Source organism: Pleurodeles waltl, chromosome 5 (assembly GCF_031143425.1).
Source record: "Pleurodeles waltl isolate 20211129_DDA chromosome 5, aPleWal1.hap1.20221129, whole genome shotgun sequence".
Classification (NCBI taxonomy): domain Eukaryota; kingdom Metazoa; phylum Chordata; class Amphibia; order Caudata; family Salamandridae; genus Pleurodeles; species Pleurodeles waltl.
Window position 1 is genome coordinate 1,825,972,551 of NC_090444.1, and position 17,473 is coordinate 1,825,990,023.

A 17,473-nucleotide genomic window follows, 5' to 3' on the forward strand; every position below is an offset into this window, starting at 1 on the left:
ACCTAAGTCTCTTTCAAAATGCGATTTTACAAATATTATTTTAATATATTTTCACCCAATCCTGTTAGGTAGAATTTAGTGCAGACGTGGGATGAGTATGCCCAAATTACACGTTGTGTGGTAGAATATCTGTCACAAAGAAATGGTACAAAATGTTTGTGGTGAAAACATTGAGAACAATATAATGTAAATTATGAAATGATCATGGTCCAAAACATTGATAGTATAATAATAAACATACATATTACAATACAATGAGTATTACAATAAATAATAATGTAATTTTAATATTAAAATATAAATAACAATCATTATACACATATACTCAAAATTAGTTATTAAATAAAAACATATAATTTTAAATATATAATTAATAGTTATATAAAAAATATTAACATAGATGTTCAATTTATTCATCCATTATAAATATTTTAAAGTATCTAAATCCAGTTTATTAATACATTTATTTACGCCTTTGTCTAAAAAACTAAAATATTAATAATTTACAATTAGCTCTTAAAGTACATACACAGGTTAATATTCAACAAACATTTAATATACTTAATTCTTCAAGGTCCCAATTGTACAAATCATGTATTGTTCCAAGTCACCGCATGAGTTTCGTACCCTTATTGAAAATGTTCCCATATTTTCCTGCTTGCTAATGAAAAAACACCTATTGCACAAATCACATCAAAGAATTGCATATGAAATAAAAATTTAGATGCCTCCCAAAGCTTGGATTCTCCGATTTGTTTAAAACTGGCTTAAAAATCTACTTCGTTCCCTCCTAATAACAACCAGTCTAATAAAATGTGTGCATTGGAGCATTTTATCTGCAGCCCGCATTCACAAAGACCCCCATTTTCTTTTAGCCACATGGCCTTCTCTACCCCAAAATACATAATATTGATTTATCTCGATTCAATTCTAAGAAGTTCCTGTCTCATAATAGGTTTGCCGTTGATGATAAATATTATTTTGCCATGAGTCCCATGAATGTGAAGTAGACGTCTTTGTGAGAATGTATCTAAAGCCTCTACCTCTAGAGATCTAAATAAAGTACTAGTTTTACTACATAACAAGGGAGAGGGCCTTTAATAGCCAGTAGAGCCCGCTACAGCGGGCTCTAATGCTATTAGAACATTCTGCCACTCAGGGCAGAATGTTCTATTAAATAAAACAAATTCCTCACGAAGTCCGAGGGGATAAAAATCCCCTGGGGCTCCGTGAGGCTTTGTTCACAGCTCTTGCTGTGAACAAAGAGAACATTGGAATGTTGGCGCTGCGGGCTTTTGCCAGTAAAAGCCCGGAGCACTCCATTGTTTTCAATGGAGCTGCCAACGTTCCAATGTTCTAAACAGTAAATAATGCATTAACACAATAGAAAATGAATTTTTAGAAAAAAAATATGGTTAAAGATGTATAATTGTAAATTAAATGGGTTTAAGTTCATTCCAGAGCCAGTAATATCTAGTAAACCCCTCCAATTCAAAATTATTAAAAAAGTAAATAAACAAAAACAGCAAAGGGGGGGGACTTAGCAACCTAAGTATGGATCTCCGGCCGATGCGGGAGAAATAAGCAGCAGTGCTACCTATGCTCCCCATCCATCTCCATCACTCAGCACGGAATGTGTGCAGCGATGTTGCTGGGCCGTGAACTGGCATCTGGGCTTCAATCCCCGACGAGGGGACCGCGCAGCCCGGCACTGTCTCGGAGGCCCCATGGTGACAGGGGCTTTGGGTGGGACTGCTAAGTCCCGCCACCGTCTTACCCTCCCCCTCCGCTGGAGCAGGACCGATTGAACGGAATGGCGAGCGGATGTAACAGCTGGAACTGGAGGTATGTGGTGGGCCCCCTGGAGTGGGTGTGGGCTGTGGTGCAGCCTTTTTTTTAAGTGGGCCACTGCTGAGAGTGGGACTGCTGCACTGGCCTTGTGAGAAACTACTTCTGACCTCCACAAAGACACACCCCGCACCCGGCTGATGCATCAGTGCCCTGAGGCTCCGTCTTTCAAACCGGCCACTCGATCCTTGTTCTGTGCCATGGCGTGGCCTCCTGGCTACGTTCGGTGCCCACCGCAGCATGCCTGCACTCACCCCACTGCGTGCGTGGTGCCCCCTGTGGAAGGTAACTGTAGGAGGCATGCTCTGTGGGTTCCCCCTCATTTCCTGTCTGAGATGGGGCCCGGCCTGTGGATTCCCCTTGGCCTTGTCTCCTTGTGACCACTGCTTGGCAGGCATTGGGGGCCTCCACAAACAAGCAGCTCTGCTCTATTGGTGACATTGAAGACTCACCCTGATCCGTCTGCTTCTGAACTGTGACTTGAAGGTACCCTGTTCCCCTGCAACTACAGATATATACACATCTGATCCCCTCAGAGGCCCCGAACATTGAGGGGAGTAGCAACCATTGCAAGAAACCCCCCCCCCACCATCCTCTTAGTAGCTCAGTCATGAACATATTAAGCATTTTCCATTTGTGCACCAGTCCCTGCCTGCTGTGCCACTTCATATCCACCTGCCTCATTTACTTTTTATGATGGGCTGCAGTGATCTAAAACAGCGCAAACTGCTCTTTGAGCAGCCCTAACCCAACTGATGACTGAACTCCCATTCTGATGTGGATGAGCCTGTAGACAATGGTGTGGGACTAGACCCCTCTGCTGGCACCACAACCATAATGGCCGAGATACGTGCCGGTTTTTGCTCCATTGACGCATGCTTTGACACCCTCACCATTCACCTTCACCACATGGGCGAGCATTTGGAGCGGCCAAACTAGATGGGGTGGAAGAAAGGGTTTCTGGCCTAGAAGACAACGCCGGTACCATGAAAAAGTGCCTAGAGGGGCTTGAATGTATTCTGAAGATTGTAGTGGCTAAGAACGAGGACTTAGAGGTGCACTCACAACGTAATAACATTCTAATAATAGGCATTGTAAAAGCTACCAATATGGGCCACCCAGACACCTCCTTACAGAGCTTTTTGATTGTGGCAGTTTCACTTCCACCTTTGTGGTTGAACGCATCCTAAGGTCATTGGGCCCCAAGCCTCCCATTGGAGCACTGCCTTGTCTGATCACAGGGCGTCTCCTTAACTACAGAGATCGAGACACAGCACTGTGATTAGCCCACGAACATGGACCTCTGCAGTATCAGGGCTCTGTCATCTCTCTCTGTCTCGACTTACAGCCACCGTTAAGGAGGCCGGTTGCAAGTACTCTGACGCTAAGAATGCTTTCCATAAAATTGGCCTCAAATACACTATGTTATATCCCACAAGTCTCTGTGTTGAGGTAAGAGAACGAACCCGGATTTTTTACACACCTGCTGACGTCTTGACTTTTTGCAAACAACACACCACTGCAGATGCCTCCTCTCATTGCAACCCCCCGATCGGTCCCCTTTACCATCATCATTGAGACAACGGTCCATGAACTGAGAGATGGCTTCTCCTTGTACTCTGAACCCTGGAGTTGTTGACACTTGCCATGATGCATTTTCCTCCCTCCCTTTCCCCACAGGGGGGATGAGGGCATGGAGGTGTTAAACTTCATTCATTCACAATGTGCCCGTTATAGAGCATATGTCTCTTTCATTTTGGTTTGCAGTACTGTTTATATCCTTTGCAGGTATCAATGTAAAGGTGTCCTGCACTGCCGGAGCGTTGGTGTACACTGCACTGTTAAAATTCGGGATGTTTATGTTCGGATTGGAATGTTTCCTATGGGGATGTCTTGTCATCTGGTGTGGGTGGGGGATTTATTAATTGTTTAACATATGTTTGTATGTTTTTTAGCACTTCCGGAAGCTCCATTTACTTTCTTTCCTAGACCCAACTCCTTTTTCCTTATAATCATAGATGACACCATGTGACAATATACAATACAAGGCAGACATCAGTTTCTTCACATGGAACATTCGTGGCCTCAACAACCAGGGAAGGGAAAGCAGGTCCTTCCTTACCTCTCCCACCGTGGGGTCAAGGTGGCATTCCTTCAAGAGATGCTCCTACCTCCTCGCTTGTCCCATACATTTTCAGCCACCTGTGGAGTGCACCGCGACTTCTCATGTTACAGCTCTTTTCATGGGGGTTTGTATACTTCTTCACAAGAATGTCCCTTTCTCCCTCACTACGAGTTTTATTGATCCTAATGGCCATTATGTATTGCTATTCGGTATGCTGGTAGGTTTGCATGTCTTTTTGGCTAATGTGTATGGCCTAAACATTGATGTGCCTGACTATTATCAATTCATACATTACCTTATGGGTCGTGAGGATGAAAGGTCATCATTATGGGAGGTGACTTTAATTTGATATTGGATCCCCAGGTAGACACTACCAGTACCCATATATGCGGTAAACCCCCGGCCCGTGCTGCCCTTCAAGATATCATTGACAGCCACACTCTACATGACACCTGGCATGCACAGCATCCGACAACCATGGACAACACGTTCTATTCCTCGCAACATAATATTTGGATGAGACTTGATTACTGGTCCCTCTCTGCCAATAGTGTGCCTTGGGTATTGGCTAGTACACATTTACCTCGTATGTTTTTGGACCACTCCTCGGTCAGCTTAGCTTTCCATACGGTTACGGCTTGGAATGATCTTGGCGATTCCCAAATGTAGCTCTGTATGAGCCTGTTTTTCGCTCTGAACTACATGCTGCTGTGGAAGTTTATTTCACTCTTAATATCGGGTTGGTTGATACACAGGCTACCCTTTGGGAAGCCTTTGAAGCATATATCCATGGAGTTTGTATTTCCAAACATGCTGGCATATTGCGTGCCATTAGATCACAATTATTGCGACTCGAGTTGGACTTGCAAGATCTCGACCGTGCAGACGCAGAGCATAATGGTCCCCACAACTTTACTATTTACCAAAGGGCAATAATAGTTCCTTAGCGATTCCATCACATACAATAAAGTTGTTCAGGCTATTGATTCCCTTGCTGGGATTAAAGATCTTGGTTTGGATGGCCTCATGGGTGCCTTCTCCAAGGCCCACAGACAACTCTTGGTGCCCAATTTCCTTGCTGTGTATACTGAATCCCTTGAAAAGGCTCGCTTTCCACCTAGTCTACATGAAGCTGTGATCACACTTCTTCCTAAGTCAGGCAAAGACCTCTGCCTATGCTCCTCCTATAGCTCTCTCTCCTTACTTAACTTTGACAATAAAATACTGCTAAAGTTCTTGCTACCCGCTTGCCCTTGCTAATGGAAACAAGTTACCACACCTGACCAATCCAGATTCGTTCCCCATGGATCCACCTACCTTAATTTGCAGACCTTCTTCGCATTGCTAAATAAAATCTCCCCCACGGTCCCTGCGATGGTGGTGTTATTAGATGCAGAAAACGTGTTTGACTCCCTGGAGGGGACATTTTTTAGTCCAGTTCTGAATACATTTGGTCTCCCTCAGATCTCTGATCATGCTTCCGTATTTGGACCTTGTGGCCAGGCTGCAAGTAAATGGTTCCCTGTCGGGAACTTTCTCCGTCACTTTGGGGACTAGGCAGAGATGCCCTCTCTCCCCTTTACTTTTTATCCTTGCCACAGATCCTTTGGCTCACCACCTTTGGGAGAGATTCCTCCACTGAGGCTTACAACTTTCCCGTGGTCCCCTTTTACTTTCCACGTATGCAGATGATATATTGATCTTTCTCCTCCAGCCTGCTGAAAATCTCCCCTCATTGATTAGTGAAGTTACACAGTATGGAATGTATTCTTCAATTCAACTGGGCCAAATCAGAAATCTTTCCAATAACCGAATGTACCATTCCAACACCCATGGCCTATCCGCTCACCTGGAGCAGTGGATGCTGCTCCACCCTCACTGCATGTCAGTCCATACATTGCCACGCCTATAACGATGCAGTCATAGGCATGGCGGTGTATGGAGGTGCGGTGATGCCGGCGGAGCAGCATCCAAGGAGCCCATTCCCTCCCGGAGCAGCGCCACGGAACAAGTAGGTGCTGCCCGAGAGGGAAGGGGTGGTGTGTTTGAGTGTGTGAGTGTATGGGGGTGTGCATGAGTGTTTGTGAAGGGGGGCATTGTGTATCTGCATGTATGAATGAGTGTGTGCATGCAGGAATATGGGTGCATGTGGATCGGGGGTTGGAGTTTGGGAACCTGTTTGGAGGTGGGGCGGTGAGGGATGGTGAGGGGGGTATGGGGAGGCCAACAGGGAGATTGGAGGGAGGAGGGATGGGGGTTCGTTTTTTGGGGGTTCAGGGTGTGAGGGGTGGGGGTGGTTCTAGGTGCTTGGGGGAGTTGGGTGGGGGTTGTGGCAAAGGGGAGCCTGGCATGTCACATACAGGTGACAGGAATGAGAATTCCTGTCACCCATATGCTTTCTGCCAGGGATTACCTAGCGGGGTATCGCGCCAGGAAATCCCTGGTGGAAATGGGATCATTATCCCAACCCAACATCAGACTGGCCTCCACCGCTGGGTCGAAAGTGCCTACCGTCGACCCGGCAGTCGTTTCTGGCTTGGCGGTGGGAGGTAGTGAACTGGCTGCTTTGCTTTGCAGGCAGTTCACTACTGTGTTCAGAATATGGTGGTCTGGACCGCCATGCCGTTGGCAGTAATGACCGCCACCACCGGCGTGGCGGTCATTACCGGCATGTTCAAAATGAGGGCCTTAATTACAGGCCTACGATCGACTAGCTCTACACCCAGATAGACCTCTGAATCAAGCTTCTGCTCTCCATGGCTGGTTGAATAGCCCTTTAAAAATGGTCATTCCCCCTCGGCTCATTTACCTTTTCCTTAATGTTCCCCTTCCCCTAACACATCTTTTTTTCAGCACACCTTCGTGGTCATTTTCTGAAATTGATATGGGCTGACCACCATCCCTGCATTCGCTGGAAAATCTTGACCCTCCCGTATGGTTTTGGGGTCCCGGGTCCATTGTTTTATTACTTGGCTGCCCATTGCCAATACACACACCTCTGGTACCATCCAGATGCCCGGATTCCTTACTTCACACCAGAGAGAGACCCCCCCATTTTCCCTGAGGGGATACCCTTGGATCCCTCTGATATTCAAACACTCTCCACAGCTTGACGAAGGCTCCTCTACACATGGTGGGAGTCCTCCTCTACTCCCCCTACACTCCACTGATCGACCATCCATGGCTCCCACTCACCCGAGAGAAGTTGGTGCAGCAATTCCTCTATTGTTGAGAACTCCATACTGTAGGAGGTGTCTTCCCAGATGGCCATGTACTTTTTCACTCTGATGATGTTAGATTCCACAATGCTTCCTAGATGGACCGTTTCTTGCTCGCTCAACTCCACCATACCCTACGCTCCCAAGTCCCTTCCTATCCGCTAGCTCCTGACAATTTCCCACCTCTGACCTTACTTATCGTGAACCCTGAGGGCGACCATCTATTTTCTCAACTATACTGGGCCTGCATTGCGCTTACACCTGACTCCACTCACAGGGCACGGTGGCATGGGATGCAGACTTGGGTGCCTCCTCTCGGACAAAGTTTGGTCTTATTGGTGTTTCCAAATCAAGTTAGTTTCTGTAAATCATAAGCACAAACTGTTACATTTTAAATTTCTACATGTTGTCTACACAATGCCCAAACTCCTAGTGCGCATTGATTCCGCACACCCTTCCCAATGCCCTAAATGCCAAACCCTAGATGCCGATTTCGCCCATCTCACTTGGACATGCCCTTTTATTAATCAGTATTGGACCACAATTTTTTCCTTCCTTTCAGCCATTATTGGTGTCACTCTCGAACCCAGTCCACTGATGGCCCTCTTGGAATGCACCTATGACATCCCACTGGGCACTCGGCGTTTTGCATCTATTGCTCTTTTACTTGCAAAACACAAGATAGCTATTCATTGGGGCAGCAAACATGCTCCTAAAGATTCTGTTTGGCGCGGAGTATGTCCAAGTGAGAAAAAGTTAGCAATGACTACACAAAGCTACGACCCCACGTCTCCTGACCCAAATATATCTGGTCTCCTCTACAAGACTCTCTCTTTTCCCTGGAACGAGATGTCTCGTATTGAATGTTTCACTATCACCTATTATGATCTGCCATAAAGATAATTTTTCCTACTAGATCTATGGATGTCTTCTCAGTGTACAAAATTGCAAAGTCTGGTCCTTTCATGCTCCCACTCCCCTATTTTCCCCTTCAACTTCATCTGTTTCGGTTGTATTTTTTGAAACAGTCTAAATATAAGTGCAAAACAACCCTGTTAAAACACACTATTCTAACTAAAATCCCACAAAATTGGGGAGAATCTATATATTAGGGGATTAACATTTACTACCCTAATGTTTTGTCTAACAAATATTAGGGAAAGTGCCTACATTGAGTAGAAGTACCATATTTTCAATTCTAACACCAGTCTAAGAAACACTGGAAAGTGCATACATTTAAGGAGGGATCAGATTTACTATTCTAAGGTTGGTGTAACAAATACTGTGTAATGTGCCTACATTGGGGGAGGTGTGGGTATCCTTCAAGCTCTCCCCAACATCACACACTAACAACTAATAAACTTTGTTACAATAAAAAACAATTAATATGTAATTATAATGTACTTACTTTTCAAATGAAAGCATTATGCACTCATTCCACTGATATACATCACCTGCCAAAAAATATCAAAAAAGTAAAATACATAGGGGGTCATTACAACCCTGGCGGACGGTGTTAAAGCGGCGGTAAGACCGCAAACAGGCTGGCGGAAAAAAACGGAATTATGACTGTGGCGGAAACCGCCAACAAAGACAGCCACTTTAACACTCCGACCGCCACGGCGGTACAGACAAACAGCGCGGCGGTCACCGCCAACAGACAGGCGGGAGACAAAGTACCGCCGACAGTATCACAACCTACCAATCCACCACCTTTTCCGGGGCGGATTCACCGTGGATAAAAACACGGCGGAAACAGCCATTTCAATGGGAAAACGCTCACCTCTACACACTCCACGAGGAAGGAGGGCACCATGGAGCCGGAACTCCAAATACTCCCCGCGATAGTCTTCCTGCTCCTGTACGATCATCATCAACGCCGGCGTCGAAGACAATGGTGAGTACTGCACCTACGACATAGGGGAGGGGGGAGGCAAAAGTCAGGGACACACACGCAACACCCCCACCCCGACCTACACCCACTACAACACACACACCAATGCATATCCAAACATAACAGTAACAACCCCAACCCCCCGGAAGAATGCAAAGACAAAAGGAAATGAGCTCAACCATTGTAATGTATCAAAATACAGTAAGCAAATATATATAGATATATATACACATTCAACAAAATATACATCACGATTAGTAGTGCAGGTAATGCACCATTCAATGTCTGTGGACCACTGGGCCCAAAATGCATGGGACGAGGCCCACACACGATACCTGAGCAAAACGGAGAGAACACTTGCAAAGCCACAGTCTCTCAAGTCTCTCAAGTCTCTACAGTGGGTGGTTTGCCCACTGTACCATCCTGGGGAGTGCAAAGCCACAGTCTCACAAGTCTCTACAGTGGGTGGGTTGCCTACTGTTCAATCCTGGGGAGTGCAAAGCCACAGTCTCTCAAGGCTCTACAGTGGGTGGTTTGCCCACTGTACCATCCTGGGGAGTGCAAAGCCACAGTCTCACAATTCTCTACAGTGGGTGGTGTGCCCACTGTACCATCCTGGGGAGTGCAAAGCCACAGTCTCACAAGTCTCCACAGTGGGTGGGTTGCCCACTGTTCAATCCTGGGGAGTGCAAAGCCACAGTCACACAAGTCTCTACAGTGGGTGGTTTGCCCACTGTACCATCCTGGGGAGTGCAAAGCCACAGTCTCTCAAGACTCTACAGTGGGTGGTTTGCCCACTGCACCATCCTGTGGAGTGCAAAGCCACAGTCTCTCAAGTGGATAACAGTCTCCACTGGTTCTGGAGGGGGACTGGTGCCCAGAGTGCTTCATCCTGTTAAGGACTGAGGTAGTGGATGCTGTTCTCCACTTGTTCTGGAGGGGGATTGGTGCCCAGATTGCTTCATCCTGTTAAGGACTGAGGTAGTGGATGCTGTTCTCCACTGGTTCTTGAGGGGGACTGGTGCCCAGAGTGCTTCATCCTGTTAAGGACTGAGGTAGTGGATGCTGTTCTCCACTGGTTCTGGAGGGGGACTGGTGCCCAGAGTGTTTCATCCTGTTAAGGACTGAGGTAGTGGATGCTGTTCTCCACTGGTTCTGGAGGGGGACTGGTGCCCAGAGTGCCTCATCCTGTTAAGGACTGAGGTAGTGGATGCTGTTCTCCACTGGTTCTGGAGGGGGACTGGTGCCCAGAGTACTTCATCTTGTTAAGGACTGAGGTAGTGGATGCTGTTCTCCACTGGTTCTGAGGGGGGACTGGTGCCCAGAGTGCATCACTCTCCCCGTGACGGTCCCAGTTCCGTCACTGCCCCTGCCGCACATGGGCTAGCGGTGCTTGAGTTGGCGGTGCTTGCCCTGTTCAGCGGTGCTTGACTTTGCAGTTTCTGACCTGTTCAGCGGTGCTTGCCATGGCGGTCTTTGCCCTGTTCAGCGGTGCTTAACTTTGCAGGTTCTGACCGGTTCAGCGGTGCTTGCCATGGTGGTCCCTCATTGTCCAGCAGGGCTGTGGCTGCCGGGGCCCTCCTGGGCACTGACTCTGGCGGTGGTCTCCTGGCCAGTGACGATGGGACTGCCCTCCTGGGCACTGACTCTGGCGGTGGTCTCTGGCGGTGGTCTCCTGGCCACTGACGATGGGACTGCCCTCCTGGGCACTGACTCTGGCGGTGGTCTCCTGGCCACTGACGATGGGACTGCCCTCCTGGGCACTGACTCTGGCGGTGGCCTCCTGGCCACTGACGATGGGACTGCCCTCCTAGGCACTGACTTTGGCGGTGGTCTCCTGGCCAGTGACGATCGGGCTGGCGGTGGCCTCCTGTGCAGCGGGGATGATGGCGGTCTTCTCTGCCGTGCTGCTCTTCCCAGACTTTGGCGCTTTCTTCTGCCCCTTCCCCACCTTGGGAGGAGTCACAGCTGAGTCGACACTCCCCCCGGGCCCTTCTGAGGGGCTTTGCCGGCTGGAGTCTTCCCCCTATCCCGTTGGGCACTGTCCAACTTCTGGTGCTTCACAGGGGGGGGGACTGGCTGTGCTTTGGCTCCGTGTCACACTGGCTGCCCTGGTGCCCGGTGCACTCCACATACCTCTAACAGGCACCACTGGTACTGGAGAGTTTTTGGCTGAGGTGCTAGTACAGGACCTATGAATTGGGGGGGGGAGTGGAGGAAGAGGAGGTGGTTGTAGGAGGTGTAACTTTTGATGATTTGGGTGCAGGTGCATGTGCTGGAGGCTGTGGTGAGGTGGATGGATGTTGGGTGTGTGTGTGCCCGCGTTTGTGTACTTTGGGAGGGGGCGTCACAGACACACTGGGAGAGGACACAGGGGCCGTGTAAATGGGAGTGGGGGTGGTGAGTGCAGGTGAGAGGGGTGTGGTGGTGGGTGTGCTGGTGCGGGTCTGAGTGGCTGTAGTGGTAGTGCATGCAGGTGAGAGTGTAGACGACCCTGGGAGGGAGGAGGGAGACGACGAGGAGGGGGACACAGTGGAGGCAGTGGATGTTGCTGTGTCTGTATGTGTGTGATGCTTGTGTGAGTGCCTGTGGGATGTGTGGTGCTTATGTTTGCCTGAGCTTCCCTTTTGTGTTGACGTGTGTGCATGCTGGTCTGATGGTGTGCTTGGGATAGGCTGGGGTACAGGGGATTGGGCCTGAGTGGAGGAAGTTGGAGGGGGAGGCTAGACACAGGGACAATGGCTGCCATCAGTGCTGAGGCCAGAGATTGCAGGGTTCGATGAAGGGCAGCCTGACCAGAATGAATGCACTCCAGGAATGCATTAGTGTGTTGCAACTCCCTTTCTACACCCTGGATGGCATTCACAATGGTAGACTGCCCAACAGTGAGTGACCTGAGGTGGTCAATGGCCTCCTCACTGAGGGCAGCAGAGGTGACAGGGGCAGGGGCTGAGGTGCCTGGGGCAAAGGTGATGCCCACCCTCCTGGGTGAGCGGGCACGGGGCGAAGGCTGAGGGGCTGCTGGGAGGACGGTGCTTGTAGGGAGGGTGGCAGCTGTACCTGTAGAAGTGGGGGGCACAGATTTTGCCGCCATCACAAGGGAGCTCCCATCGGGGGACAAGTCTGTGTCGCTGGTTGCTGATCCGGTGACCGCCGTGAAGCTCCCCTCGCCCTCCGTCCCACTGGTGTATTCAGAGTCCGTGGTGTGGCCCTCCATGGCCATGTGGGATGCAGCTCCCTCGTGCTCCGGGGCCACTGTACCTCCGCCTGATGATGCTGATGCACAAAAGAACAGGGAGAGCACAAAAAGGGGGGGGGACGACAGAAGAAAGACAGGTTGAGTGCATGGCTTACTGCTACCGTTGGCGGACAATACAGACACAGCAGCCCCCTGCAGTACGCCGCGCTGTTGGGCTCTACTGATGCAGTTCCTGGGATATGGCCTACATGGCTATGGTGGACATCAGCACACATAGATGACACAGGGGCATGTATACCTGTACTTGGCACTCTACAGAGGTGGGGTGGAGTGCCACATGGCATGCATTACAGAGGGGCCTAGCCTAGGGAACTCGCCCTGGCCTAGGGAAACCCACAGCCCTCCTCCCCCACCCAGACACCTTCACTGCGCGCAAAGTCCGCTGCATGAGAGTGTACTCACCCCCTTGTGTCTGCTGTGATGCCCTCAAGCGCCCATCCAACTCAGGGTAGGCCACCGCCAGTATCCGGAACATCAGGGGGGTCATGGTGTGACGGGCACCCCTCCCACGTTGGGAGGCCATCCCCAGCTGAGCCTCCGCCGTCTTCTTGCTCCAGCGGTGAATGTCCTCTCATCTTTTCCGGCAGTGGGTGCTCCGTCTCTGGTGGACCCCCAGGGCCCGGACGTCCTTGGCGATGGCACGCCAAATATCCTTCTTCTGGTGGGCGCTGACCTACATGACATGTACAGGGGAATAAGAGAAGTCATTACCAACTGCACCGTTGAAGTGAGTGGCCCACATCCCTGCCCTTGCCATGTGGCACATGCATTCACAGTCCCTCATGCTCGCAGAACTCTGCCCCCTTCCTTCTTACATCCAGCCCTCTCCACCCAGGCATAGCCCATACAACTTGCACCCTATGTACTCACCTGTTGGTCTGGAGGGCCGTAGAGTAGCGTGTACTGGGGGAGGACCCCGTCCACGAGCTTCTCCAACTTCTGTGCAGCAAAGGCAGGGGTCCTTTCCCCAGACACACGAGCCATTGTCTCTTCCAGACCGAGGTCACAGCAGCACTTGCAGTATAGGTCCTCTCCTGTCGAAGATCAGGTATCGAGTGATTGAACAGATGGAAAATGGCGGTCACGTCCGTGGCGGTGACGACCGCGGTGCTGCGTATCATCACCGCTCGCGCACTTCGTCATTGGCTCCTGGGACCCATAGGGTCCAATGTTAACCAATGCAGCATTGCGCAGCGGTCTTCGACCGCCTACCGCGATGGTGTACAACGCCAGCGCAGTTACCTCACATCCCATTGTCCCAGTTTAGAGGTCAGGCAGCCGCCATTTCAGGGGCCCACATGGCTTCATTTTCAACTGCGTCACACATACCTAGGCCTGGACTCTACACACTTACAGACAACTTTTTGGATTATGTTTCGTGTTCTGTGTAGCTGTGGGTACATACCTCTGAGTTGCTTGACTCTGTGGTCGCTGTTGTCCTTCCTAGGCACCGTCAGCTGGGACATGTGAGGAGGTGGCAGAATCCTCCGGTGTACCGACCGCTGGTGGACCTGTTGACAATGGAGGAGCGACATTTGATCATCACCTACAGGTTTGACCGTGCCACAATCCAGGAACTGTGTACCCAGTTGGAGCCTGACCTGATGTCAGCAATCCACCATCCCACAGGAATCCCCCCTCAAGTGCAGGTGCTGTCAGTGCTCCATTTCCTTGCAAGTGGGTCTTTTCAAACAACAGTGGCCATGGCATCAGGGATGTCCCAGCCTATGTTTTCCAACGTGTTGTCCAGAGTGTTGTCTGCCCTGCTGAAACACATGAGGAGCTACATAGTTTTCCCTCAGGTGGAGGATTTGGCTACTGTTAAAGGTGACTTCTATGCCCTTGGACATATCCCTAACATCATAGGTGCCATTGATGGGACCCAGGTTGCTCTGGTCCCCCCCCCCCACAGGAGTGAACAGGTGTACAGGAACCGGAAGAGTTATCATTCCATGAATGTACAGATGGTATGTTTGGCAGACCAGTATATCTCCCAGATAAATACTATGTTCCCTGGCTCTGTGCATGACGCCTACATCCTGCGGAATAGCAGCATCCCTTATGTGATGGGTCAACTCCAGAGGCACCGGGTGTGGCTATTAGGGGACTCTGGTTACCCCAACCTGTCATGGCTACTGACCCCAGCGAGGAATCCCAGGACCAGGGCAGAGGAACGCTACAATGAGGCCCATGGGCGGACTAGGAGGGTGATCGAACGCACCTTCGGCCTCCTGAAGGCCAGGTTCAGATGCCTCCATATGACAGGTGGTTCCCTATTCTACTCACCAAGTAAGGTGTTCCAGATCATCATCGCCTGCTGTATGCTTCACAATCTTGCTTTGCGACGCCAGGTGCCTTTTCTGCAGGAGGATGGTCCAGATGACGGTGTTGTGGCAGCTGTGGATCCTGTGGACAGTGATGAGGAGGAAGCAGAGGAAGAAGACATTGACAACAGGGACTCAGTCATCCAGCAATATTTCCAGTGATAAACAGGTGAGAACACTTTCTTGGCTACTACAAGTACTTTCACACTTCTACCTTTATCCTGTCTGTCAATTTCAAGCAGTATTTGGTAACTGAGTTGTACATTTCCATTACGGTTTCACAGGTGTGGTTACCAACGTGTGTCATCTGCTTGCATCCTTCATGGACTTGTGATGTGTGACATAGGTATGTTGACATTACATTTGAGAACGGATTTTGTCACTGTTATAGCTAATACACATTTTCTAAATCACAGACTGACTCCAGATTGTTTTGTGCTTCAAGGGTGTTATTGAAGTGCTAATTATTGGAGGGGGTGGTAAAATGGTGATGGGTGATGGTGGAGGAATGTCCATGGCAGAGTCCAGTCTATTAGTCTCACAGGTGCACTGCCCATATGGGCATAGGAAGTGGAGCTGGGGCAGTTCCAAAATGGACAGGGTTACAAAGTGGGACAGTGGGATGACAATCAGGGTGGTCTCATTTCTTGGCGGGGGTCTTGCCATCGTGCTCTGTCCTGTTCCTGTATCTCAGGGACTGCTTGCAGGGTGGTTCTCCGTCTGCAGGGGGTGGGGTGCTGGTGTGGTGGTCCTGTGGCGGGGCGTCCTGTCCACAAGCGCCGGCGGAGGTGGTGTGCAGTTCATCGTCCATGCTAGTGTCAGGGGCCCCTTGGAGTGCTAAGGTGTCCCTCATGGTGTTCTGTATGTCCTTCCGCACCCCTACAATGGTGCCCAGGGCGGAGCTGATGGTTCTGAGTTCCTCCCTGAACCCCAAATACTGTTTTTCCTGCAGGCGCTGGGTCTCCTGAAACTTGGCCAGGACCGTAGCCATCATCTCCTGGGAGAGGGCCTCGTGGAGCGTGGGTTCCCTTGGCCTGTCCGTCCCCTGTCACACAGCAGCCCTCCCAGTTCCCCTGTGTTCCTGGGCCTCCGTCCCCTGGACCGTGTGCCCACTACCACTGTCCCCAGGTCCCTGTTGTTGTTGGGGTGGTGGGTTATCCTGGGTTCCCTGTAGTGGTGGACACACAGCTGATTGATGTGTCCTGGGGACGGAGGTATGGGCCCGTTGGGTGGGTGCTGTGCTGGTGTTTCCAGAGGGTGGAAGGTCTGTGTTGGGCTGTGCCTGTGCGAGGGAAACCGACTGTCCCGAGGCCCACGATGGTCCGGGCTGGTCATCTGGATCCAGTTGGCCAGAGCTGCTGTCATCACTGTGGGCCTCTTCTGTGGGTGGGGTAGAGATATCTGGACCCTCCTGTCTGGTGACGTTAGGTAGAGGTCATGCAGGGGTGTAAAAGCATGATTATTGCATCTGTGTGTGTCATGGTGTGCAATGGGTGGGTGAGCGTGTACCCCAATGCTAGCATTCCTGTGTGGGGGCTTGTGTGATAATGGGTGGGGGGTGTTATGGGTATGTGCAGTGGGCATGCTTTAGTGAGGGGTGACCATGCTTTGTTGTGTCATGCAGGGCTTGGTGTTGGGATGTGTGGTTTGTGTTATTAGTACATTAGTGAGGAGTTGGAGTGATAGGGGAGGGGGTAAGGGTGGGGGTGTGTGATAGCATGCAGGTAGGGTGGGGGATATGATAGTTAAGATTTGACTTACCAGTGTCAATTCCTCCACCGACTCCTCTGAGGCCCTCAGGATGCATAATGGTCAAGACCTGCTCCTCCCATGTTGTTAGTTGTGAGGGAGGAGGTGGGGGTCCGCCGCCAGTCCGTTGAACCGTGATGTTGTGCCTGGAGACCACGGAATGCACCTTCCCCCGTAGGTCGTTCCACCTCTTCCTGGTGTCCTCCCGATTTCTTGGGTGCTGTCCCACTGCATTGACCCTGTCGACTATTCTTCGCCATAGCTCCATCTTCCTAGCTATGGAGGTGTGCTGCACCTGTGATCCAAATAGCTGTGGCTCTACCCGTACGATTTCCTCCACCATGACCCTGAGTTCCACCTCCGAGAACCTGGGGTGTCTTTGCCACATGCCATGGGGTGGTGTAGGTGATGTGTGGGGTGGTGTATGTGGTGATGAGTGAGGTGATGTGTAGTGGTGTGTGGTGTTTTGTGCGTGGATGTTGTGTGGGTGATGGTGTTGTGTGCCTCTGTGTGGTGGGGTTGTCTATGCTGTGCTCTCTCTCTGGCCTTCGTGAATAATTTTTGGTCATAGGGGTTTGTGGGTGATGTGGGTGTGTGTTTTACATTGTGTTGGGTGTGTGGGAGTGGTGTTTGTATGTGTATCAGGTGTGTGTATTTCGAATTGTCTAATGTGGCGGTGTTTTGGAGATGTGTGTGTATTTTGAGCGCGGCGTTGTGTACCGCCAATGGAATACCGTGGTTGAAAGACCGCCGCGTGGATTCGTGGGTCATGATAGCATGGGCGTGTTTCTGTTGGCGTGACGGTGGAGGATTTGTTTTCGCCAGTTTATCACTGACCTTTGGTGTGGCAGACTTGTGTGGGTGTCTGAATTTCGGCGGATTCCGAGATGTGGGTCATAATAGCTGTGGCGGAATTCCGCTGCCGCGGCGGGGTATTGGCGGTCTTCTGCACAGCGGTAAGCGCCTTTTACCGCCAATGTTGTAATGACCCCCATAATACGTTAAATATAACAATGTGAAAATATTAGAAGTGTAACAAACTAATAAACTTTCAAA